Here is a 23,843-nt window from a genome sequence, read left to right as displayed (position 1 = left end):
AGCTGGAGCTTCAGGGCGACCGGAGACTCAAGCCGTAGCCGCACGCCACTGCAGTCAGCCCGCGCTGACCCAGTCTCTGTTTCCCTGCACACAGTTGCTGCTGCCGTTGCTCTCTGGATAAATAAGATGTCTCAGCCTGCTGCCCTGTGATGAGGAGAACCTCTTGGCCATCTTGACCTCCCCGCCGTGAGCTAAATCCTCAATCGGGATGCTAATTGTCCGCCACCCCGCTATGAGGCTGATCTGTCGCGGATGTGACATGTTAGCCATTGCTGCTAGTTGAGAAGAGCATTTTCTCAGAGTATGCTAGCATCAGCTCTGACACGCTGCCGGGTGGGCCGGCGCCTTTTTATCTGCCGACTGACATGCTGACTGAGGCAAGAGGGCAGCAAGAGGTCTGGAGCGAGTTCGACAGGGCAAGAGGGACAAATCCAGCCTGCAGACGTTAGCAAGTTCAGCTGCAGCCGCTGACATTCTTTTAGAGAAAGAACTCTGCTCCTCAAAGAAAAACCTTTTAACAAAACTCTCTGTTGTTGTTCTTTCCGCAGCTTTTCCATTTGCATTTATGGGATCTACTGTGTTTTCTCACCAAGAACAAATATGTGAAGCAGGGAAACACTAAGAAGGACAGACGAGTCGATACAGCACAAGTTCAGCCGCGGCTGCCAGAATCATTTATTCATCATAACCTATGACTGTTTGACCTTCTGAACTTTGCTTTGGAGTGTTGGATCACACAAGCTCAGCTGAACTCACCAGACATCTCATGTGTTTATCTCAGCTAAGGTAGAAAATAAAGAGGTGGGAGTGTGAGTGATAATCCTGCCAGTAACTCCCAGGCAGGAAGCCTCGGCACTCTGAGGCTGGCATGCAAAGATCCGCATTAAGCAGAATCCACATATGTTGCAGTGTTGTCCATCACGTTCTGGCCCTTCAGGCTGGACACAAACGCCATCATTCTGAGCAGCTAATATAGTAATATAGTCCAGCTACGCTTAAATGTTAACTTTCTTTGCAGTGTTGAGCAAGTTACTTCCAAAATGTAATAGATTTCATACGACTATGTACCTGCGTTTGATATTAATACGGTAGATTACTTGGTGTACCTTGCCTTCCCCCGCAAGGAGCAGAAATAAAAATGATCTAACTGTAATCCTTCGTAAACACAGTGGGTCTATATTGCATCTGCGAGCAGCAGGTACCATGAATAGAAGAATTACAGTAATTAATGCTATAAAACAATTCAAAAACCCAAAGTGTTATGACAAGAAACACTCTCCGTTCTATTGTATCAATCAGAAATGTCAAAAATCAATAAATGTTAAAAACTACTACTACTACAAATAATAATAATTATTATAAATAAGAGTGTACTTTAGGAATAAGATCTAAGAGCCATCAATGGCAAGTTTTTGGTTCTTTTTTCATAAAAACTTGAGTATACATCCTGCATTGAAGTAGCAGTGACAAAAAAAAAGACTTGTGAGGAGTTTTCACGTGTTTCTACAACTGAGATGTTCCACAGCAAAAGAAAACTCTCGAATGATGAACTGTTGTTGTTCCAGGAAAACGTTTTTTGGTCTTTTCATGTAGCCTTTCTACTCAGACAGAAGATTCGTGGTTGGATTTGACAGTGCCCTGAAAAAAAGAGCAAATTTATTATACAAAGGGAAGAAAGACGAGGTCATGGACCGAACAGAGAGGAGGAAAATGCTGAGATTTGGCCAAATGACGGGCTCCAAGGTAGGAGCAAGATCAAAGCCGTACAGTTAAATAAAAAGAAAAAAAGTCAGTAAATTAGAAGATATCTTTAAAAAAGGAGAGCAGCAAAGGAGAGGAAAACATAGCAGAATGATGAAGCGTTGGCACAGCTTCTGACTAAAATGAATCCTCCCCCTCCCTCCCACCCACTCTCATTACTGTCGCGTTCGAGCCAAATTCCCTCAAAATGTCACGCTCAAGAGGGAACGCCGTCGATATCATCTGGAACGTTCTGCAGCAAAGATAAAGTTCTTTATTCTCGCCGGATCAGATCAGCCACAAACCTGGTGAGGGCTCGCTCGACCATCCAGGTGGTAAATTAGACCAACACTGGGGAGGCTTTTCAAATCCAAGAAATTCAATTAAAAAGGCAGGAGGAAAAAAAAACTGTTGCTGCGGTTCGTTTACGTTCACCTTGAAAAGGAACTTCGCTGCGTTAAAAGTCCAAACCAGAGGAGGATCCCGGTCTGCTTCGGAACATAAACAGGTTTTTATGGAGACTTCAATCTTGAATCAATATGTGAGACAGTTCTCAGCATCTGAGGGACTTTTATACTCACAAACTGTAAACATTAGCAGAGTAAAAGAATTCCCTCTATTCCCTCCGCGCCTCTCCAGTTTCTCCCATCCTGCAAAACAGCCTCCAAAACGTATCCGACTCCACCGCTTCTATTTGGCTTCTACATTCAGGGTTTTCTGCCTTTTGCAGGCCGTCGTCTTCATATCGGTGCTGTTTAACGGGTCAGGTGACCCTCACAAAGGCCCCGACCCAGCAGCACAGAAACATTTTTTCAAGCCTTCTGCTGGTTCGCTGGGTCCTCCGGGTGTTTCCTTTCATGCCCTGAGGATGTGGGACGCGCCCCGAGGAGTCGCTGGGTTTATTTATCGCCTCAGAATTCAGTGACATCCATCACTTTTAATTAATGTTTCCTGATCATCTCCGTCCTTTTCGAGCTCGTTTCAAACAGCCACTCTGACTAATATTTAACCTGCGCGCCCCGCCAAATTGTCTCCCCCACAGCATCAAATTGCTGCTCTAAATCCTTAATAGCTTTTAGCCACGGGTGCTGCTGTGCGTCCACAGTGCAGAGGATGACATCCAACCTGCTCCTCGCGACGCCGGTGAGTGCCGGCTCTGATTACGTGGCTCGTATTGATTCGGCGGCGTGACGGCGTCTGATGGAGGTGCGCTCTCTCACAGTTGTTTCTGCTCTTTTCTGCTCCGATAGATTCGACTGGGCCTTTGTGCCGGAGGCAGCAGATGTCGTCCAGCCTCTCGTTCTTTATTAAATTGAAATATATAGCTCTTACAGATGCTATTATTCTGTGGCAATGCTCAAAATCAGCACTTCTGGATGTTTCCCGGCGTGTTTATTACCAGATTTACGTCGCAGCTTCCTGCAGGATCCTGGGAACCTCGATAAGATCCCACAGGTCCACGGATGTGGGCATTGAAAAAGTAATAAGGATTTTCATATGTCCCATATGCGCTCAGAGACGGCAGCAGGCTCCGGTTCAGAGGACGCGTTCCAATATATGCATACGGCAATATCAGCAGAACAGAAGAAGCTGCTGTGCAAACACGCGTTGGGCAGGTGGACAAACACCGACGCCGACATATAGATGTGGGAAACTGAGACAGGAGCCAAAGTTGTGATGAAAAGTTGGCACAGACGGCTCACGGAGGTCACTCCTCTTCTTTTTGAAGTCAAGTGAGCACAAGGAGGAGACGCGTTACAGTTGATGGTGAGCTGAAGAGGCTCCGGCTGGGACTGCGACAGTACCGGCATTTGTGTCCTAGCAGGTGGACGACGCGTTCACCTGTGGCCCCGCTTTACTTCAGCTTGGTTTCTCCTCCACCTCTGATAAATAGCACAACAACAACATCTAACAGTGGAGAACTGATCATTATCGTGGGTCTGAACTCCTCCAGCCACATCAGTCAGCACAGTAACTGCTTCATTTCTCTTGAGCAAATATAAAAGAACATGTAGCATGTGAACGTAGATAAGGTTAGCATGACTGCTCTTTAGCATCCTCACTAATCTATAGCATGAAGAGCTGTGCACTTCCTGGAGCCTTTCCATTAGTGCAGAGAGAAACTTTGGAGCCAATAGCTCGTCTTTCATTCCCTGCCATGTTGCCATGGAAACTAGAGGAGAAAACAGCAGAAGTAGGGTACACAGAACACAAATGTACATTTTCTTAGGGGGAAAAAGCAGACGAGTGGAGTCCTGACTAATTATATGCTGGCAGAAAGAAAGAAAGAGACTTGATGACTTCTGAAATTGAAAACTAATAAAACACGTAGGATCTTGCTTCTCCCCTTAGCAACATGAAAACCTACTCTAAATCATCAATATATGAATTATTCATATTTAAGATGTGTTATTTCAGTTCCAATTTTGCACCTTTAAGCAACATGAAGGAACTAGAATGTCAAAAACTGTATATTTGTCAAAGAAAGTCATCCAACAGGCAGCGGACATGTTTGATTGAGGCATTTGAATGAATATCAATCCAATTATTGATGACAAATATAATCTTATGCATGATTAAATGATATTCATGCATAATACACAGCACATTATGGAATATTGCCACTATTGAACCATATGGAATCTGATAGTGAGGAACATCCCACTATTTCTTTTTTCATATTTATATATTTTTTTTCATATTTATATTTATTTTATGATTTTTCTACAAAGAATGACTCTTAGCCTGTGTGAACATGGGTGATAATCTGTTCATAATGTAAACACTCCCAGTATTGCCTCTTTAGGGCTTCAGGGGTTAAAGTTTGGGGTGTTTAGGGACAGAGGGCAGCTGGCCAAGGGTGTGGATAGTGCAAAGTGTGTGTGCGTGTGTGCGTGTGTGTGTGTGTAGGAGGGATGAGAGGCACTTTGTGAGTCAAAAGTCAATAAATAATTGACAAGCCGCTGTTGTGCCTCACTTTTCCCTTTGTCTGCTTTAGTCTTTAATTAAAAGGCTGCGGACCTGCTAATCCGGCAGCTCGGCGTCAGAGAGACTAAAGTCAGACATGCCATAACAAGTGTTTCATTACGCAATCAAACTTCAGCAATAAAGCAGCACTACAGCTGGAACTTCTATAGAAGTGGAGTGATTAAAGTAGTGTGAAGTGGCGCCGTTACAGACCAGTTCCTACAAGAGAGAGAAAAAAGGGCTCCAGTCAGCTAATGGCTTTATTGTGCTAAAACTTATATCGGGGCTGCTTCTAAATTAAATTCCCCTGAAGTTGAAATCATCCTTCTCCTCTGGAATCCATTCAGTGCTGGAAAATGTCAAAGCCGAGCGATTCAGAGGCGACAGAGGAGAAATACCCCCGTTGCCCCACTTCTCGGGGTATTACCTCGGCGATTAAAACACGAGAGCGACAGAGTCGGAGTTTCAGGTAGACGAGGCTGCCAGTCCACGCATCACTGGAACGATACCTGTGAATTTTTTGCTTTTGCACGATAATGAATGTGAAATGGAGACACAAGAACATCAGAGGTATTTTCCTTTTAAAGTCCAAAGATGCCCGCAGCCATCGTGCCTACTGCTTCAGTTAGCATTCAGAATGCTGTTGGTGTGTGTTGTGCTAGTTTTGGACCCACTATCTGATGCTCACCATATGCCGCGTCTAAATTTACACTTCAGGATTTTTTGCTTTGGGGACTTTAAAGGGAAACTTTCTAAACACTGACTCATATCTATATCTGGCGTTTATAGCGGAGGGTGCCAGCTCACTGTCTCCCCGATTGTTGTCGTGAACGGTCTGATTTAAGGCTGCCACTGTTTTTCAAGACACCTTTGAGCCTGTGGGATTCCTCAGACCTCCCCATCAAATGGAATATGCAGCCAAATGTGAGATGTGTGCGTTCGCCAAAGGTGACCGAACACGTGGGAGTTGCGAGGACAAACAACTCGGTCCCGGTAACCACAGATAACGCCGCAAATATTGGTAATTCAGTCCGTGAACTAATGGACCGGGCCGTCCGATAAGTCGCTGTGTGGACATTGGAAAGCGACGTCAACGAGGCCGGCGTTGCATCTCCTGGGGTCGGACGGGGAAACACACCACAGTCCGTCTGGCTCATGTGTGGCCGCGTTCCTGGATGCACACATTTATCATTAGCCACTTATTGTTCCTGTACAGTCTGCTTAAAATGGCTTCAGCAAACTCGCACCGACCTACAACAAGACATCATATGTCAAAGCGGCGGCGCCGAGGCCTGAATCCAGCCTCCTTTGTCACTAGCGTTGGAACCCAACGACGGCAGACGCCATTCATGCCGCTGCATTAGCATAATCGTCCCCACCTGCACATAATTACTCCAATGACCTTGAGTCAGCCGGATGAATGAGGTGTGACTAATTAAGCGTGCGGTTTGTGTCGGAGCCCAGGACCGGGCTCCGCCATGCCAGAGGCACAGAAACCCGTCCTCAGATTTCCCCTTGAGCCAGGAAGCCCCTGGGGGGGGTGAAGCAATGACTTCATGTTGATCCATATGTGCTCAAAGGTCTTTTATTATTGCTTTCTAATCAAGGTAGTTCATGTTAACACAGCATGACGACATAGTTGAAATGGGTTTTTGGCAACTTTGTGTTTTATTTTAATCTGTATCCAAAAGTGACAAAATCCAACATTTTACTTTCTTTCTAATTTTATTCTTTTTTATTTTAATCACATATCAGGAGAGCGGTGGGCTCCAACGTGCCAACGCCGTTGTGGCAGCGGCGTCTGATTGGAATGAATGAAACCCGCTGAGTGTAATCATTCTGGGGAGAAATGACAAAGCAATTACTCCATGTGGAGCTGATTGGAGGGGTTAGGCCGCTTATTCACCAGAGGACAGCCATCAACATCACGCTAAGGAGGGAACGACAATATGTGCAACTTTTTCCAACATGACAACAACAGGAACCTGTAACAACCACAAAAAGTAAAATTTGTTTTAAAGTCAGCTGCAGTGCTCCTAATATAAAGGTTGATTTTCTTTTTCACATCGTCTTAATTTTCCTTTGAACCCCATGTGAGTCCGGTCCCGCTTAAGATTTCTTCCTGTTCAAAGGGAAGTTTTCTTGACACCGTTGCTTGTTTTGGGGCTCCGGCGGCGGGTTTATCTGTGCTTTATATTTATATGCCTTCTAAATAAAATGCACATCCCTTTAACTAAACATCAAAGCCAATCACAAAGAGAAAATGAACGTCCCTGTGATGAAAATCTCCTTCAAAGGTCAAGGGCCTTTGGTCGGGGCTGTAGATCAGAAGGATAGCAGCGCTCCATGTGATCCCTGATAATTCAGCAAGCTCAGGCACGAGGATGGGGGGCGGGGGCGGGGTTTCAACAGGGGGTTGGGGGGGTGTAAATCAATAAGTCACATGTGGGTCACTGAGAAGTGTTTATTGTTTAGAAGAGGAATCAATTAAGCCTCTGCAGCAGAACTCCCACTCGTTGGGTCTCTGGTTCTGTCAGAGAATAAGAAGTGGACCCAAGATGTATAAATAAATAAGCAGGAAGGAGGATGAAACCGGCCACAGGTAGGCCGAGGCTGACACTCGGTGCTGCTGGAGCCAACATCAGCCATCCCACGCTGCCCCCACACAGCTGGAATGCTGAGTGGTTCCTCTCAGCCAATATAACTCCATCCTATTAGTCCCCCACGCCCACCCCCACATCATTGTTGACAGTATTAACAACCCCACAGGTCCAGATGAGGAGACAATGACATGTTTGTTCTAACAGGCTCATCGAGGGCTCCTGCCATGACTTCACATACGGCCGTGTCAGATTTAGGATTTGAACAGGAAGAAACCCTGAGCAGGACCAGGCTCACGTGGGCTTGTACGCGTTGAAATATTTACTAGTCCTTTTCAGGCAGCTTCAGAAATTCCGAGATCCGGTCGAGGATCTTTGCTCAGTAAGGAGACAAATAATGAGGTGAAAGCTACGTTTAAGGTAAGGAGAAAACTAAAACAAAACTTCCAACAGGGGGAATAATCACGTGAAGGGCTGGCGGGTTGGGTTTGATCCTTGATCCTCATGATCCAGGATGACATCAAAAGGTGACACGAAAGGTGAGCTTGATGTGACATGAGCAGACACAAGTGTCCTTATCAGGGGTTAGCGTGGGCTAAGAAGGAAGTTCCTTTGTTAAGAGGTATAAAGAAATTAGCTTTGGGGTTTTATCAAATTAATGTCAAGCCTGTCACACCCAAATATCCCATAAAGAGCACATTTGGGTGGATTATACTGTCCTTTATTAGGCACAAAAGACTATTAAATTTGCTCATCTCTGTGCAGCTTCATGGAAACCAATAATTTATTTGAAGATATTCAGCCAAACATGCCAGAACCAGAAGAGCAACGCTGAGTTGCAGCAACATGTCAGGCTGCCCATGACTACAATATTTCACATGACAGACCATCACAGGCGCTCGCTCGTGCAAATCTTTTATCACCAATAAAATACCCCTCTCCTACCAAACGACTAGCGTCGCCCGGGCTGGTATGAATAAAGAAGCAGCTTCCCAGAGTGTTTTAAGCAGCTGCTAATGTCTCCTGCAGAAATGAAACAGCAGGCAAATTGATATCGTAAAGCACTTCCAGATCACAGGCAAAGGTAGATAATCCACCGGGGGAGTGATAGCATCACCAAAGACGGACACATTTGGGGAGATTGAGCAGAGGTAATAATATCGTGGCTGCGTTAATGTTTTCTCTACGCAGCAAGGTGACTCCAAATGAAAACAGCGTCTGCCTTTGACGCACCAGGAGGGGATTTTTGTTCTTCCCACGCGAGTGTTTAGTGCAGACAAATGACGTCTTTCTCCATTTTTATTTCTCTTGCTTGGAATAAAATGATATGAACGTGTGATCTCACTACAGTGACGCTTTAAATGAGAACATAATCGTTACGAAGAGCAGTCCGAGTGCCTAAAAACAACGTGGCATCAGCTCAAATCACAGCCCGCCCTCGCCTCGTTAATGCCATCTTGCGTTTCCAGCTAACTGTAGTTTCACTACGAGCTGTGGGCAACACAGCCGGAAGCCTTAAGATCCTCCGGTTCTATCTTCCATCGGCCGCAGATGCGAGTAAATACAGCAGCAGATTTGCTTTAGGAGAACACGCCGAGTTGTTTGTCTGAGGGAAGCAATTAGATCGTAAATCTGTGTTGTCTGAGTACCTCCCCATGAGCCTTGCGCCGATGAAACGGAGTAGATCTACTTCATCTTTACGGCTCTGAAGCAAAAGCTTCGAACGTTCACATGGAATCTTCAACCTTTTTCCCTCTTTTCTCGACTTTAAGTGTCTTCGATATTTTCACTCTATCTATGACATCTCCAATTTTCGGCTTTAACCACGCCCACTTAAATTCTCTGACCAATCCCGATCAGCGTTACACCCCCATGACGTGTAGAGACCAGAAGAGTTTTGTGCTCACTAAAGTCAGCAGTGCTAAACTAGCCAGCACAACCATAAATAATATCAAGGCCAGAATTAGTTGAACTGAAACAGGAAAATTCCCTGTGGTGGTTAAATAGTTGTCCTTTATTTTGCAGTTTACACAATAAAGCCTGGTTTTGTTAAAGATTAAAAAAATACTCTTAAGGGAATCTGTTTTATTGCTTACTCACCCTTTAATCCTAATCTTGTTATCTTATCTTTACAACACCAATTTGCACCTTTAATAAAATGTTGGAAACGTCTTAACTTCAATGTTAAAGTGATTTAGTTATCAGTTGTGTTAGCTGTGTGTCACACTTCTAGGGGACCAGCTGAGCTGGAGCTGATCTTGTTTAAATCCCCCAAAAGTCCCAATCAATGAGTGTGTTCGGCCAGCGGAGACAAATCCATTTTTATGCTGCCAGTTTGTAGCCTGGAAAAACAATTTGCAGTAACTGAAGTTTTGGCCACTGCTGGAGCTGCTTCTGGAGAGGACAGGACATCAGGAAGACCTCACAAGCTGTTTGAAACTAAGTCAAGTCGTTTCAGAGGAGATGAAAGCTCACGCACGTTTTGACTGCACTTTTACGGCTCTTATCTCATAAACAGGACAGTTCTACCGCTCTCAGTTGGACCCAAACCATTATCCAACTGCACTTGGAGGAATTGGACCTGACTTTTGTCATTTCCTCCTGCTTCCACCCTGAAGACCCTCTCAAAAGGTGGCTCCAATTTGACTTTTAATTGCTTGTGACAACTTTTTAAGCATTCAGTGTCTTGGTGGATGGTGCCACGCTGTAAAAGTGCCACTGTTGGAATGATTAACGGTTGTAGCTCCTGTAAACCTACAGAGTGATCTGTTCCTACAGCACGAGTCCAAGAGCTGGGGGGCAAAGCCTTCGCACAAGGTTCGCCTCATTTTGGTTGCAAATGAAACGTCAGTGAGAGTTGAGTAGGCGGCTCCTCTGAATACTGACACGCCGCCACGTGGACAACAGGCCGACGTGTCAAACGTGTTGGATAACACACATTTTTCTGTCAGATTCCATCATTTTCTCCTCTCACTTTTTAAGACTTAAGTACACACTTGTGAGCTTTTGGAGGACACACTTGAAGACGCAATGCATTGTGGGATAACTAGCTGTCCGGAGTCCACACAATACATCAGGAAATGGGTGGAGTAAGGACACATCGGGACACTTGGAGTGTACTTGGTAGTACTTGCATATTTCAAATGGGAACAGACACATGATGATGTTTTACCTGTATATGAGAATGCAGTTGAATTAGCATTAATTTATGGTCTCTTCATGCTAATGCTAATCAGTTTGATGATAGTACATGCAGAATTATAGTATAATAATTCATTTCCTGAGCTTTTGTCCAACACCACTAGAGCCGTTACTTTGACGTGCCACATTTGTGCGTCATTTTCTACTCTAACCTGTTATATAATAATAAAAGGATAACATTAATCTCCAGAACCTTGATGTAACATTTCTCTCCTCCACATGGGCAAAGGGCTACTCTCCACTCTCTGGGCCTTTTTCCAATTTGGCTTTAGTTTGGAAAGTTCACCTGAGCCTGGCCTACTTAAGGTTGTTACAGCCGATGACAGCAGTTTCTCCTCCTTCTCGGACCCCTTTTTCCCGCGGTAATCCCCTCTCTTAACCTCTGACAGCCCCCCCTTCCTGCCGGAGCAGAGGCTGAGTGCTTGTAATGCCGCGAGGCTCACTTCATCCCAGCGGGCGGCGGCACTCGTCACCAACTGCCACCTACGACGAACGCACCCGCCTTTCATGTGTGCACACGGAGAGGCGGGCTGGAGATTGCGGCGCAGGTCTGCGTTTCCTGAGCGCCAGGCACCTTTTTAAACTGACCTGTGTGCGCTGCAAAAAACGCCGCGCTGCTCCCTCACATTATCGGTAATGGACAGAGTCAGACACAAATGCAGTCAAGATGTGCTGATAAAATAACCCACTTTCTGCTGCTTGCTGGCGACTACAAACAGCATACATATTGCCTCATTTCATTTGAGCGAGCAGGCTGTATAAGCTATCAGGTGGATCCTCCCACCGCCGCCATCGCTGCACTTTCACCAGTGAAGCCGAAGAGGATAACGATGATGCAACTGATGAGTCCAGACTGACTGGCACAAAATATCTCGGGGAGCCTCCTGTCGAGTGTCTGCGATGCTGAGGGGGAATTTAAAGCCCCCGCTGAGACCTGAACCAGGGATGAAGGTTTTCTTCTAATTATTATGAACAAGAAGCAGAAATTTAACCTGCAGACTCACCTGAACGACAGTGAAGTCATCGGGACAGAGGACCTAGAGTCCCACACGAGCAACATACAAGAAATCTGGAGAAATCCCCTCCATCCGCACCGAGCCAGGCAAGGGTGCCGGGCTCGTGCTCATGCTAGTGCTCATGCTAGCTACATTTATTCATTTATTCAGTGGATATAAAGTCCTTCAGCCAAGCAGTTGCCTCTTCGCCCACTGTATAGATGTGACTGATCCTCCATTCAGTCTCTCGAGAGGGCAAGCGTCAGTGCTGTGCTCCATTATCTGCTCTGCTAGCCAAACGTGCTTGGGCCTGCTGTGATTGCCTAGTGTGCCCTAAAAGTCTGGAACTGTTACTTCCTGTCCAGTCTCGCAGTTGTCACCTGACTTGTTACGGTCACCATGAGCTCCTCTGGGTTCAGATGCACGTCAGGTTCTCGTACCCTTGTGTCTGCGGCTGAAGTGGCACCAGATGAAGTGTCAGTGTGTTTTCCCAGAAAGCTGCAGATAGCAGACAAAAACTCCAAATTACAAACACAAAGCCTCAGCATGATATTTTCCCTCCCAACACGAGTGTCATTGTGAACGCGTGTGCGTGCGAGGCTCCTCTTTGTTTAAACGCCGTTCTGCAGAAAGATGCTGTCAAACGAGACGTGGATCCATGAAGCGGCTAATGTTGCCTTCAAAACCTGTGCACAATTTTATTCCTGTGACAATAAAAACAACTTCTGCGTCAAATCAAGGTTAAGAGCACTAATAAACACCATAATAATAATAAGAATAATGATAATAATCACTCCATCATCAACACGAGCGGTGACTTTACTGTTTTCTTGTAGATCTCTTTAATATCTCTGAAACCTCAGGCCATGTTTCCTCTCCAGCTCCAGTAAACCACATAATGAATTATAAGTAACAAATTTCCCACGATCCCCTCTCACCAGCCATTCCCTGCTGCTTGGATCCAAAAATAGAGTTCTGGGTGATTCATCCATGATAGTCATAAATATTGTCAGTGCTTTCACTCTCAGGCAATCGTGGCTCACACTCCAGGACTGGGAGGGCTGGGAAATACTCCAGTGGTGGCCATTATGGGGATGGTCCCTCCCAAACACCCACCCACCCACCCGCCCCCAACACACACACACACACACACACACGCACACACACGCACACACACACACACACGTGTAACTAAATGTAATGTTTTGTTATTCAGCGTAGGTCTGACTGTCGGCTGGAGGGGGGCAAAATGTCATGTGATTAGATTCAAATTGAGCTTAAAGTTGCACTTTTCTGTCTCTAAATATGAAATTTTAGCCCTGTGCTGTTTTGTTCCTGCTAAATGTGGCTCTTTCAAATGGTGGATCAAACATCTTAAGTTACTGACGTGGATACTGACAAGTTTAGCATCTGAATGATTTATGCATCAGCAAATGAAGGCAGAGGCTAAAGGTGAGGATGGGTGGAGGCAATCCTCCCCTCCTCCTCCCCTCCTCCTCCTCCTCCTCCTCCCATCCTCCTCCTCCTCCTCCTCCCCCTCTTCCTCCTCCTGCTCCTCCCCCTCCTCCTCCTCCCCTCCTCCTCATCCTCCTCCTCCCCCCCTCCTCCTCTCCTCCTCTTCCTCCGCCTCCTCCCCCTCTTCCTCCTTCCCCTCCTCCCCTCCTCTTCCCATCTTCTCCTTCCTCCTCCTCCTCCTCCTCCCCTCTTCCTCCTCCTGCTCCTCCCCCTCCTCCTCCTCCCCTCCTCGTCTTCCTCCTCCTCCCCCTCCTCTTCCTCCGCCTCCTCCCCCTCTTCCTCCTTCCCCTCCTCCCCTCCTCCTCCTCCTCCGCTCCTGCTCCTCCCCCTCCTCTTCCTCCTCCTCCGCTCCTCCTCCTCCTCCTTCCCCTCTTCCTGCTCCTCCTCCTCCTCCAGTTTCATGCAGGACCATTAGGAGCTACAGTTTCAGACTGAAGCTAAAAATAAACAAGCCCCTCCCCCTCGTCTCCCTGAGAGCCTCCTCTATAGTCACATATAGATATGTGCCAGTAATCAAATAAAGTCTAATGAGCTGGAGTGCGGCCGTATTGTCTGTCCTTTCAGCCGTCGGTAATGAAACAAAGCAGCCGGCTGCTAGCAAGCGCAGCCGTCTCCTCTGTGGCAGACATCACTCCTGTTCCTCCGCGAGTCAGAAGCTTTTGCTTGGTTTCGCTCTAGCGTCGACATTGTTACGGCGCCGTGTGATGCACAAGAAAGGAAGCTGATGCTTTCTTTTCCCAAATGGGATTTTAATGAACGCAAGCGGAGTCGGCCGCCGTGCCTCCATTTTTGGATGTGTACACACAGCACAGGAAGTGTAGGCATCCATTATTCATGTGCATCAAAGTGAATTTTCCAATAATGATGCTCACATGATGATTAATACAAGCAACACAGCGGTGAGGCCCCGTATTTATAGCAAGCACGAATCTGTTTAAGAGGAGCCAGAGTTCGTTAAGGAGGGATCAAATTAGCCAGACGCATCTCCACATTACAATGTTCGGACTGTTTGATATATTAAAGAAGGTTTGATGTTCTCGTCCCCGCGGATGTTTCCAGATCTTCACAGACAAACAGAATCCTCCTCACAATAATGTCGCGATTACTGGTGATATGATCCTGCATCGTCAATAACAACATCCACTTTATTAAACCGTAACATTTCTAACCACAGTTAGTTCATCAGGTTCTTTTCAGGCTGTGTGAGGGGGCTCTTGAACGAACCCCCTCACGCTACTTCAGCCGCGCGACAAATTTGCCAACTTCATTTCATGCATCACGGTGGATCGAGAGCCTCTATCGGTAATGGCCGCTACATGCTAACTGTCTGGAGAATAATTGCCTCAGAGGTTGAGGGAAAAATTAGCAGTTAACGTCTCATTTGGTGATGGGCGGAAACACTTCCTGGCTGTGGGTGGACCGCCAGTCACAAGCGCCGTGACTCAGCCACTGTCACCCGCTGCACCGCCAGCTTTTACCCACTGAACGAAGGCCCGAGCGTCTCCTGCTAACCTCGCTAACAGCAGCTTGTGCTTATGTACATTGCTCATATCGCATCGGGGTGATATTTTCCTCCCACTTTCAAATAACAGCGATTTTCCTTTTGGTTTTGATCAATAAATAATTGAATTTGACATTGAAGGCTAATTTTTGGGATGGAATATTCCAATCATGTAAGTCTCACCCCCCCCCCCATTCCGCTCTAACTTCCTGTTCCTGTCCTCCCATAATGCATTTATGAAGCCTGATTCCCCCGCGGTCAGCAGTCAACAAACATCTGACGGCGGGCGTCTCCGCTCCTCCTGTCCACACCTCGGTGCTTCAAACAGGTTGGCGAGGCAGAGTTTGGCTAAATCCACGTTTTAATCCTGAAAGAACAGCCTTGATGTTCCGGGCGTATGCAGAATTTGACGCTGCAGACTTTCATGACTGGAAAGAACTGAATCCCCTTTTGATGTGCATCATGCTGAAGTCACACCTTCACAAACTGTTGCAAACTCTTTACAAAGTGTTAACACACACACACAGTTTCAGTGGGGGGGGGGGGGGGGGGGGGGGGGGGTTAAATCCTGCCACAGCTCACCACAATATTAGACTGGATTTTTAGTTTTGTTACAACTTTCCAAACAAGGAAAAAAACACGTATTAAGCTTTGCGTTGGCTCGTGAATACACACGTTAACTCATAAATTGTAACTGCATCAGGTGTCTTCATGCACGCACAATCGGACCACGTGAAACTCCGATTAAGCCGAGTTTTTAGGGCTTATGAATAAAATTAGGATCGAACTAAGTCTTCAAAAAGCCCTTAAAGTTTATTTCCCCTCTCCATCACTGTCCAGAGATATTAAGTTCACATTTCGGACCCTTCTGGTGATAACTAACCACCACCACCATCATCATCATCATCATCTTCAAAATGTCTCTGTCTCCTTTCCTCTCACACGCGACATTTCATTTCTTTTAGCTAAAGTCTCTTTCAGCAGTGCTCTCTGTGGGGAGCTCCTCCTGCTGCTCAGGGCTCAGCACCAAAGTTTCCCAAAACTTCCGTTTCATATCCATCATCAGCTGCGTTGAACCTTCTGACCTTCACTGCACCCGTCTCCCCCATATGGACGTAGAAGTGGACCAAGACACTGGTCAGCAACATCCACCATGCAGATAGATGTCCTCCATTAACCACTCATTAGGTCTATTGATCAACACGCAAAAAAGCTGAGGTCATGTCGTACGTAAGGTCTCTACCCCCCGTCCCACCGGGAGCCTGGGAGGTTTATCGATGTCAGACCCACCGCCTCGGTGCTGAAGGATGTTGACCTGGCGGGATCGTGTTCTCCACAGCGACAAATCTGCATGGAGCCAAACAAAGGCCACATCGTCCAGATGCCTGGCAGTCAGCTGCCCTGTCAGATGCTTTATGGGCAACTACATCAAAGACCATCAACTACATCAAAGACCATCAACTACATCAAAGACCATCATATGGGGAGGTCCAACATGAAGCCCAGCATTATGGAGCCAACCATAGCAAATCCTCCAGCAATCCTCCTTCAGCAACGGTGGACCACCTACGCAAGCAAGTTCCTGCAACGTCTACATAACGAGTGTGTGTGTGTGCGCGTGCGTGTGTGTGTGTGTGTGTGTGTGGGGGGGGGGGGGGGTGCACTTATTTAATTAGCAAAATAAATGATTCCAATAAGTGGATTATCATAGCTGAATTTAAGAGTGATGCATTCTGGGATACTTATTAGTCAATCTGCCTTAAAACCCTCATAAAGCTTTCACTAAATAAAAGTGAAGTCAAATTTAAAGGAATCGCTCAAAAGCCGTAAATCTCTGCTGTACTTAATCTGACTGAAAATGTCTGATCTGTTCATCAGATCTGCAAATAATATCACATCAATAACAATGTAGCCAAAGTGATGCCGCATAAATGAGAAAAGCTCTTCAGTTTAGGGGAAAACCAAGCATTCCTTCAATATTCAGCTGACCCAGCTGACCTTGCCCAGGTGCTGCGAGGGGATTCGAACCGCAACAGATGGAGGGTCGACCCGAGCTGAGCTAATTGGATTTATCTTTTATTATTTTTCCAGCCCCGGCCGTTATCACGCTCTCTGGAAGGGGAAACGTGATAAATATTGATGTCGCTCACCGCAAACGCAGCCAGGCATGTGTGAAACAGAGGCCACGGCCTATCACATGCTCCTCCCCCCCCCCCCCCCCCCCCCTTCCCCCCCACCGCCCCGCCCCAATAAGAACCTGAGCACAAGAGCAGCTCTCACATCTTTCTGGCATCTTATTCACGCTAACCATCTCTGTGCCTTTGTCCCCGTCCCTACCGTCCAATCTCATCCCTCCAGCCCCCACTCCTCTCGATCCCCCCCCCCCCCACCCCCAACACCGTCTCCCTGCAGAGTTCACCAGGCAAGAGGAGCAAAGAATTAATAACAAGACAGCGGTGAAGATAAAAGGGAGAGGCGCCGATCTGTTATGCAAAAGCAGTGATGAAAATAGCAACTTCACCTCAGTCCTCCAACAAAGAGAGGGTTTTGGGGGGGGGGGGGGGGTATTCTCAGGGTCGGGGTTGATAACAACCCCTGACAGGTGCACGGTCATGTTTGGTCCCCACAAAAGTAGCTTTGTCTAATTGAGAATTTGTACATTCGCGCTTCAGAAATCAGTGTGGACACCAAGAGGCCCCATCAGAGGATCGGGGGGGGGGGGGGTAATTTCTCCTTCCACTTCAGCTGAGGTGAACTCTGTGATAATACCTGCATATATGCAAAGAAGCATCAAAGGAGGGATTGTAATCCCCACCCGCTGCTCGACAGCGTCTTGAGCCCATTATAACACGGCATGAGCCCCCCACACCCCCCCCCCCCAGAGTGGATCCTCATGCATGATGAATCCAGTTATCTGCTGCTTTAAAGCACCCTGAGGTGTCTGAGCAGATGGCCCGCACTCACTGCTCTGTCAGGTAGACCGCACAAAGTTGTCTCTGAGGGTTGGGAGCTGAAAATAACGGCAGATCAATAGTGGACCGTTTCTCCCTGCAGCCCCGGGCAGCCCGAGCGATGCTGCTGGTGTTGGCACACATTCCCGCTCCCCTCTCTTCTCCAGACTCCATCCCCGGGCAGCCCACCCTCGTCTTCCTCTTCTCCCCGTCCTAAAAAGCTCCACGCCGGGCGCCTGTCGATGCACTGTGAGACGTGGATCAGGTGGGAAGATGAAGGGAAGAAAGACGCTTCCTTACCAGAACGGAGGTGACGGGAATCCTGAAACTGCCGGCTGGATCCCACAGCGACTGCTCACTAATTCCAAGGGATCGGAGATTCCATCAAGATGCTGCGACGAGAGGAGGGGACTTAGGTTTTGCACTGTTGCTCAAATATGACAACTGGGCAAATCGAAATCATCGGATATCCAAGTCCAGAGCACTTTATTAGTCCTTCCTGCCAGCTGAGGGAGCGCACGTGCACACACGCTGACGCATGTGGCTCACACGGCGAGCCGAGGTGGGTGTATCCGATGTCAGCCAGGCTGAGAGACTGAGGCGGAAGGAAGGAAGGAAGGAAGGAAGGAGGGAGGGAGGAGGACGGAGTCAGACAGTCACAGCTGAAGGGACGGGTTCTGGAGAACAGCAAGGTGGAGGGAGGAGCCGCGGAATGACGAGACTCGGAGGGACGGGAGCGAGGAAGGGAGCCGGAGACTCGGAGGGACGGGAGCGAGGAAGGGAGCCGGAGAGCCCCCCTCCCTCCCTCCCTCCCTCCTCCATGCTCAGATAAACCCATCTGCAGTGTGATGTGCACCAAACCGTAGCAGCGAGCGAAACTGGATCTTCCTTTGTCTTCCGCCGCAAAGGTGACGCTTAGCAGCTAAATCTGGGCAGCAGCGCGTGCACGTGTGCACGTGAAGCCGTGCGTTGAACCCACCCCGGGAACAGGAACATACACGCAGCAGGTGTCATGACATCCAGGGGTCAAAGAGCCATCAGAAAAAAAGCTGTGGTAATGAATGTGTACGTGGCGAAGCTAACTTAGCGCAACAGGGTTTAAAGTTAGCCAGTTAGCCAGTTAGCCAGTTAGCTGCGACACCACGACAGCAGACGTTGGTTTTCAACTCTTTCAAACCGTCCGTCTTCTCTGGCTAAACCTCTTTTGACCTTTGAGTGACCTTTGTCCTCCAGGTGCAGGCGATCAGCTGACTCCTGCCCGGAGAGGCTGGTGAGCAGGGGGAGGCTGGTGAACAGGGGGAGGCTGGTGAACAGGGGGAGGCTGGTGAACAGAGGGAGGCTGGTGAACAGGGGGAGGCTGGTGAACAGGGGGAGGCTGGTGAGCAGGGGGAGGCTGGTGAGCAGGGGGAGGCTGGTGAACAGGGGGAGGCTGGTGAGCAGGGGGAGGCTGGTGAGCAGGGGGAGGCTGGTGAGCAGGGGAGGCTGGTGAGCAGGAGTCTGAGGACATCTGTCCTCTGGGTGGACCTCAAAGGGACCTAAGAGGATGAAGACGGCCGTCCTCCAGGCTCACATGCTGTTTCTTCAAGGGTGGGAGCTGGTGGAGACCATCGCAGCGTTCCCAAAGACTTGTTTTGGTTGTCTCGCTGCCTGTAGATGGGCTGTAACACCAGCGGGTTGGTGTTAATGGTATCGATTCACCAGCGTTCTCCGGGGACTCCGAGCGGAGGGAGAGATGGAGAAAACAGCTTTTTTAAACCAACATGGGTTGATACACGTGACAAACAGGCAGGAATCATTCCCTCCAAATCGAATCATCTAATTGAAACTGTCAGAAAAAGTGTTTTGCATGTAATGAAGGCAGAGACTGTAGGGGTTTTAATTAATCTAAATTCATCAGGCAGACTTAATTACTGTCCGCAGTAATGATGTCTCCACGCTGACAGTGTCGTTTACTGCCACTCTCTTCAACAACAACAGGTTTGTTAGTGGATCCATCCCAGAATCGTCCCTTCACGGAGGTTTTCACCATCACCTCACACCAACATGCTGGAAATCTGCATCCCTGGAGCATTCAGCACCAAAGCTCCTGTCACTCCTCACATGCACCTCCGCCGTGCACAGCTCCACCGTGTTTAACAGCGAGGGCACCAGTCGCTCCACCTTTACTCACCCCACCTTCCTTTTTGTTCGCTAACATCTGCAGTGGAGCAACAGTGGTTGGGAAGGTTCAGTGATCAAATATTAAATCTTCAGCCTCGTGTGAAAGGAGCCATTTGGATGGAAATGACTCGGCGGCGCCTCTTTAGTGCCACCACAAAAGCAAAGATGATGATGAGATCAGAACATTGAGGGAGACGCCTCTCATTGTCCGCTCTATTAAAGAGGGGAACGTGGAGGGAGGATCACGCTGGCATACGTTCCTCAGAGTGTGAGTCCCTTATTAGAGTTCCTCTCTAATTCAGTAAATTTCCTGGAGCGACAGGCTTTAGCAGAACCACCAATCAGTCCACGTCGGAGACCCAATGTGAACAATGATGGCCAATAAACAGCACAACACAGTGTGAAGTCAATATTTACCAACAGGAAGCGGGACTGAGCGCGTCTCCATGGATACCTCCACCCATTAAGCAGCACTTTTAGCTTCTTTCCTCACCGGATGTGCGATAAACGCAGTATATCAATGTTTTATATCCTTCTATGATGCGCACAGGTGCCTCTGCAGAGCTGCCGCTTGTTCCCAATCACACAAGCATGTATTATTGAGCAGGACCTCCAGCAAACATGGGAGTTTTCCAGCGTTCCCACTCCCGCTGCCGTCCAGGTATTCCTGCTGCTCTTGTTTGGCATTCGCAGAGAGCTCCCCCTGGGAGTGCGAGCACAAGGTCCCACTCCTGTGGATGACAGCATTTCTCTCTTTGTGACCCCCAGAAGTCTTCGGTCCCTGAATTTCCCCGTGGATCAGCCCGCCTGCACGTCTGCATGCACGTCCAACGCCTCAACGCCGGAACAAGTAGCTCATGTTGGGCGACATCGCAGAGGAGACCTGAAGCAGGGACTGAAACACGACAATAAAAGCAAGTCATCATGTAAAACTGAGTATTAAAGGAGCAGATCCAGAGCTGCCCGTCTGCATGGTTACGGTACGGCTAAAGCTGCAGTGCTGGCGTTAGCATGTGAAAACCTGATTCCCACAGAGGAAATGCTGAAGGTTTGGTTTATGTCTGCTAACAAAGTCGGGCCCCACCTGAGCTCGCTGTGAAGAGGTTGGAAACACAAGTAGCCGTGATCTTTACGCCTGTTTAACTTCGCCCCGCTGTAAATGTTAGCGGCTGCTCTAGCGCTGTCTCGCAGCTTATTAGCGCCCGTCGGTTTGGGTGATTTCCACGGTCTGAAAACAGGCTGGCGTGTGGAGCGAAGGATCCCCGCGTCGGCGTCGCAGCCCTCGCCTTGCCCACCGACGCGACCCCTCACCCTGCAGTTTTAATAATCCATAACATCCCTGCCCCCGATGGCCGCGCGCATCGATTAAACACCATCGTGTCGCCAGTCAAGCTCGCATCATTCCCACACAGATTCGCGACGTTCCTCCGAGAGATGGCAACAGACGCGGCGTGAACGTGCCTCCTGAGCTGACCTTGACATCGGGGGTCAGAGGTGACAGCGAAGGGCGACGCACGTGAAGACTGATTACATTAACGTCAACACATGAGTGCAAAACTCTTGACAGACGGGGGAATTCTGATTAAAATAGAAGGAAAAAGGTCTCCAACCCCGGTAATTTCCCTGTCCTTCACATCCGTACGTGCGCTTTCAGCTCCACAGCTGCTCCGAGAACCATCTCTGCTCGTGGATCTTCCCTCCAGATGAATATTGATTGTGCTGATTCTCACTCTTGTCTGTAAGTCAGAGATATCTCAGTTGTAGCCTAAATATATCCCGCTGCTCTCTCTGTTTGCGCGTCTCTGATCTGATTGTGGTCTTTTTACGTCTATTCTGCTCCATTTCGTGATGCTCTGCTAGCCTTGGCTGCCTGCCGTCAGCTGTATGTCCTTAGATCGTTGCTGTGCAGGAATTTGTGATCTACAATGAGGCTTTTTGCTGCTCACTATGTTACCTCACTCTAAAACGGCCCATGTTACATCTGGGGAAGCTAAACTAAAGCAGCAGTCACACTGCTAGTGGCTGCTAGTTAGCCAACACGTGAGGTGTTAACCTGGAGGTAAAAACCACCTCTCATGAGCTCCTCTGCAGTCTGGGGGAGGAAGCAGGAGCTGGGGTCACATTAGGAACCGAGAAAGTTTGAAATTCAAATCAAATGGTGCCACAAATCTCAGTGTTCATGACTGAACCTGCTTTTAATGCGCACATGTAAGTTGGGAGAATGTTGGGAAAGTGATGTGTGAAGTGTTGTTATTTAGAACATTACTGAATAAAACTGAATAAAGAGGCTTTTCCCACAAAAGGAATGAAGTCAGTCATCAAAGTTAGACTCTAATAAACAGATAAATAGATCCGAAATGCTCATTTCAGGGGAGAACTTTACTTCTGGGTCTTTTTGAGCAACAAATACCAACAGACTCAGATGTTTAATAATTCAGCAGACAGGAGCATTTCCAGCTGTAGTATGATAATATTTCAGTCTGTATTCAGGCTAACGTTATAGTGGCTGCTTTTGTTTGTGAAGCTGAGCAAGAGCTCACACACAGTGGTGGAAGAATCCACTGATATTCCGCCGTCTCATTATAACCTTCTAACCCGCATTCATGACCACACTGTGGGCTCTTCATGGTGTGATGTTCTCAGCTCTCAGCTGCCCACTTCCTCCAACTGCTCCTGTTTTCACAGGCAAGAATTCTGCCATATATCACTTCACATGCACATTTCAATGAAAACATGGCTAAAAGTTAGCTTGAGTGAGGTGTTCAGGCGCTGTCTGTTAAACAGAGTGACGGGGGAATCAATTTTGGGAATCGACGCGCTTCGGGACTTTAGATGTCACTCTCCACTGAGCAAATGAAGGAACATTTAAATGCAGAGTGAGCAAAACAAACCAGATTATCACCCCCTCCGCTGATGAGCGTGTATTTAGACTCTCCCAGCAGAGACGCAAGCTTCAGTTCCAATAGCAGAGGACATGATCCTAGCTTGGAACAGATGTGTGAAGGTTCCCTCTCAATCATCTTCTTCCTGGACTCTGGACCAGCCGGTCTGAACCACAACTGGTTGGCCGTCACCACGACGTCACAGCCGAGCGCAGATATCAGCGGAGCATGAGGCAGATTAGCTTAAACCCAGAGAGACGAGGTGGGCCGCACGTCCTGAGCGAGCCATGGAAGACAGCTTAAATCTGTAATTACATTGCAATGTGATGCTAAGATTGTAATACATCTTATTTTAAATAAGGATATTGACTTACACACCTACTACAGAGGCAAAAGAAGCTTTTTGAAGAGGTTTGGTTAATGTAGCGCCTGTGTTGACTGTAACATAGCTTCAGAATGTCTGGTTCGGGATACGGGACCTTCGGAGGAAGAATCATATAGCTCCCCTGTTGTTATGGCAACAGCGGAATAAACTGGAAAAGGTGGAAAATCAAGAGAATCACCAGTGATGGATACAGCAAAGACAGGGAAGATGTTCCAGCTGGAACTCAAAGTAGCCCCCAAACTTCCTCAGGCGCTCCACACATGTTCTGCAGGTTGTCGACCTGCAGCCACCGTGTGCCGATGCTAATGAAATGTGGCTGGTGGATTAGCAAGAACTGCACTTTATTTGAGATCAGATTAATGCCGTTACAAACCGGAAAACACGACAGCAACAGAGCCAGGCGCACGTTGGACTCAGTCCCAGTCCAGTGATGGTCCTTTTGATCCATATGTGTGGCTTATTAACCAATAATCCCAGTGCATTTATGTTGCGTATTGAAGAAATGCTTTGCAGATACATCTGAAGGTTAGAGCGACCTGCAGGAATGGGGATAAAGTCAGTCTATTCTTAAAGGCACCCTTCCGTTTAATGCTCACAGAGATAACCGAAGGTTACGTTCTGAATGAAGCCGCCATGATAATTGACATTTACTGATCAAATGCCTTATGCGGCGAATGCTAAAGGGGGAGCTAATTACGCCTCTCTGAGGGTCAGCAGCGTCACGTGCTTCCTTTTAAATGTCACTTTTACATTGAAATGCTGCAGGCGGAGCCGCCAAGCGCTAATGGCCGGTCATTTGCGGGCTAGCATCAGAGTGCACTCTCAGGTGTGGCGCGGCAGACATTATGACGGCGCTCAGCCCTGCCATGCTGCTCGTCCTTGCAGCGGTGATCATCACAAATTTCGCCCACTCCCAGGCGCCGTTATTCTCCCGCCTGTCCGGGCA

General features: G+C 47.9%; 1 protein-coding gene and 1 long non-coding RNA gene across 2 annotated transcripts in view; one reads left to right on the top strand and one right to left on the bottom strand.

The window, feature by feature from the left end:
* The window catches only part of lingo1a (leucine rich repeat and Ig domain containing 1a), a 63,765-nt gene extending 45,610 nt beyond the window's left edge, over positions 1–18,155 (bottom strand). The window contains exon 1 of the mRNA XM_029842140.1: positions 17,771–18,155. The gene's annotated coding sequence lies outside the window, so the exon portion shown is untranslated. The remainder of the gene's footprint in view (positions 1–17,770) is intronic.
* Positions 16,029–20,588, top strand: LOC115251094 (uncharacterized). Its single transcript, XR_003889648.1, has 3 exons — positions 16,029–16,121; positions 20,181–20,291; positions 20,399–20,588. It is a non-coding gene; the product is annotated as an uncharacterized lncRNA (long non-coding RNA).
* Positions 20,589–23,843: the final 3,255 nt, after the last annotated feature.

Source organism: Takifugu rubripes, chromosome 9, assembly GCF_901000725.2.
Source record: "Takifugu rubripes chromosome 9, fTakRub1.2, whole genome shotgun sequence".
In the NCBI taxonomy this organism is placed as follows: Eukaryota; Metazoa; Chordata; class Actinopteri; order Tetraodontiformes; family Tetraodontidae; genus Takifugu; species Takifugu rubripes.
This window is presented reverse-complemented; position numbering and strand designations above follow the sequence as displayed.